We start from the raw sequence: 3762 nt of genomic DNA on the forward strand, positions 1-3762 counted from the left end.
GAAAATGAGAATACTGGAGCAGGAAGTGTTAAGTGAGGAATGATGGGAGAGCACAGTGGAGAGAGTGTGTGAATGAATAACTAATATTAAGACCTTGCAGAAAACCTAATGGAAATATACTACTGTAGTATATTTACTAAAATAAATACATCTAAAAATCATTTAAATGGAGTTATTTTTATAGGGGCATAATGCCTCTCCCAGATACTATTGACCATCAAATACAAAGCCCAGTGTTAGGTATGGATTACCTGTTTTAAATCATTTGTGAATGTAGTCCATGTACACTCAGACACTACAAGCTATTTCCATTCATCTTGGTTACTCTACCATATATGATGATAGGAACTGTTTGATGAGAACATCAAATAGTAAAGTCATAGGACATGGAGAAATCAAGTTGGGGATAACATGGGCATTTTATTCATACCTGCTAGCATCCATGGATGATGAGAGTTGGTGCATATTTGATAAAAACACACTCTATGCATGTCAGATAGTCTCAAATAACAAAAACATACCTACTCTGCTAAATATAGTGAAGAAAATTTGAATCAAATTTTAAAATACAGAAAAGAAGATGAAGCATAACAGAAAGGATTCTATGTGTTCTCAGTCATTGCAGATTCCAGCTGTACATATGGAGGGAGGCCAACTGACAGTGTGGATTCTCATATTTTCTTTGGTTGAAGTTGTTCCTGAGTCTTTATTTTATGAAGGTCTGATGTCGACCAGCCTGTGTTAATAGGACCCCTTTTCTCACTTTGAACATCAGAGCTCTTTAGCCTTATTGAGGTGTGAATTCTGAATGCTGGATGGATTCTCTCACTCTCTGAGGTAAACCCAGAACATACTGCTCTGGTAGATTTCAGTTGGAGGGTGTCTCCATAGTGGCTCGATACTAGGAAGCCACCATAGCATGAGAATACTACAGGCCCTGACACTTGAAAACCAGCTGATAGCTAATCACCAGCCAAGGTGGCTGCTGAGTGGCTCTAAAACAGACCACAGGAAACTCACTGTTGTGTGCTTCAGAGCAATGACCAACAGATTCACATTTTTGTACCTTTACCCACCTCCTAGCCTCAGGCTCAGAGGTTTCATTAAACTCCATGATAATTCTCTGTTAAGAAGCATGGTTTGTAGTTGCCCATGGCTTGACTCTCTTTCTTATGCCTTTCTAGACTAGCTTACCTGCTGCCTGATCCTCTGGTGCATAATTTTTCTGCATGCCTGTACTCTAAAATCAATGTTCTGTTCTTTCCATCACTCATATCTTGTGGTAGAATAAATACAGTACATACTCCCTGTACTATTTCCTTGATTTCAATGGGTTGTGTTAGTCAATGTTTAAAATTTTGTATGTTGAAATTTTTATATTTTTATTTTTAACTTAAATTTTGAAGACAATATATTTAGATCATTCCCCTTCCTAACACCTTCACATTTAAATGAAAATTCTTTTAGTCCCTTATTCTTTTCTCATCTCCAACTCTGTCCTGTCTCCTCAGCCCCATTCCCTCTCAAAGTCATTGTTTTTTAATTGTTGTTATGAAGAAAATGCAGACATTTATAAATAAACAAATATAAACAGCCGAATCAATTGTTTGTTGCTGTATATTGCTTTTGTACCATTGGAAAAAGATCTGTACTCCAGCTCAAATATAAAAAGGCAGAATTTATTCTAGACCCAAATTTTTGTACCATGGCCAGTGAACACAGATTTAGGTGATCCCAGATACCATATTCCAATGTGGAGGCAGTTTCATGAACTCTTCATTGGAAATTTAAGAAATCTGTAAATCAATTAGTAGAAGCAACAGAGAGGAGGTGACGGGCAAAATGGGAAAATTTATCCTACAATTGCAAGATGCTGTCTGATTTCAGTCTTAGCTTTTAGAATGTCAGAATCCAGTGCTCTGCTAAGTGACTAAATTCTGAAAGACTTTTATTTATTAGTTATGGGAAATTAGTTCACCTGCAAAGGTGTACTCTTCAGTGTGCTATTGTTACCTTGAAGTAAGCTTCTAGACCTGCAACATTCCAACGTCTCCACATCATAGAAGTTCTAATCAGTCAGTCTCCAAACACAGCTCTTCATGTGTTCACTTACACATATGTACATGTTTAAACACATATGTGTATTATTTATACATCTGTATGCATTTCTATACTTTAATCTATTTATATTCTTGCATTCTTTCATTTGCACACATGTGTGAAGCATGAATAATAAAAACTGAGAGTCAGATATTGTGATTCAACCAGAAAACCAGAAAAGAAAAGTATTCAGGACTCTAGAGAAGTCTTACCTCGACTAAGATTGGGTGACCACAGACTAAGCAGGTAAACAGATTTGTAACATGAGGGGTCCTGTTTGTTGTTGTTGTTTTTTGTCCTGCCTGGTACCCACAGCTGTTTAGTCCCAGAGAAAAATCACACAAAGATCTCTGTAAGTTATAAAGCTGATTGGCCCATTAGCTCTAGCCTCTTATTGGCTAACTCTCACATCTTGATTAACCCATTTTTCTGTCCTAGGTTATTCTCTTTCTTTCTTTGTTCTTTTTAAAAGAGGGGGTAGTGGTGGAGGAGAATTGTCTGTAATCTGTCAATCATTTTATAAATAAACGCTGATTGGCCAGACAGGAAATATAGATTGGAAAACCAGACAGAAAGTAGAAATGACGTAATGAGAACAGGAGAATTCTGGGAAGGAGGAAGTTGATTCCTACCACTCCTGTCCAGACCACAGAAGCAGCAGGATGTGATCTGCCCCACCGAAAAAGGTACTGAGCCACATGGCTAACATAGATCAGAAAAATAGGTTAATCAAGATATGAGAGTTAGCCAGTGAAAGGCTAGAGCTAATGGGCCAATCAGCTTATAATTTATGGAGACCTATGTGTGATTTTAATTGGAGATAAACAGCTGGGGGTACCGGGCAGGACAGAAACCCCCAACAAGCCAGGACCGTCCATGTTACAGATTGGCCCCACCTAGGAGACAGAGAGAGACGGATCTCTATAAATTCAAGGATAGCCTGGTTTACAGAGGGAATTCCAGAACAAAGATATAAAAAAACCTGTCTCAAAAAGCCAAAAGTTAAATATAAAAATAAAAAAATAGAAGTTAAGCCGGGCAGTGGTGGCGCACGCCTTTAATCCCAGCACTCAGGATGCAGAGGCAGGAGGATCTTTGTGAGTTTGAGGCTAGCCTGGTCTACAAGAGCTAGTTCCAGGACAGGCACCAAAAAGTATAGAGAAACCCTGTCTAGAAAATCGAAAAAAAATAGAAGTTAAAATAAAGCCACATAAAGATGAAAAATACACAGAGAATCTTGATACTGTATGTTATTATGCTCTCTTTGAATTATTTAAATGCTGAAGAAAAAGCAACAGCTGCTAAAAGGCATTTGCTTATAAATGCTGCAGAATTAACCCAAGATTCATACAGGCCACCACCACCTGAATTTGTTTCTGCATTGATGCATTGATCTCGTGTATCCCAGAGTGGCCTTGAACTCAGGGAGGTCCATCTGCCTCTCGCAAATCCTGGGATTAAAGGTGTGTGCCACTACTACCTAACCTCTAGTTTAGCTTTGTCATTCTGATCTTTAGGCAAGCTTTATTTATTAAAACAAAAATAAAATATCACATATTTCCCCTTTCTGTCTAAAATAAAAAAGAAGGCCATAACTTATATAAGAAAATCTATTTACAAGAAGTACAATAACTATATACAATACATACAGACAGTAAATAC

This window comes from Microtus ochrogaster, unplaced genomic scaffold (assembly GCF_000317375.1).
Source record: "Microtus ochrogaster isolate Prairie Vole_2 unplaced genomic scaffold, MicOch1.0 UNK125, whole genome shotgun sequence".
Classification (NCBI taxonomy): domain Eukaryota; kingdom Metazoa; phylum Chordata; class Mammalia; order Rodentia; family Cricetidae; genus Microtus; species Microtus ochrogaster.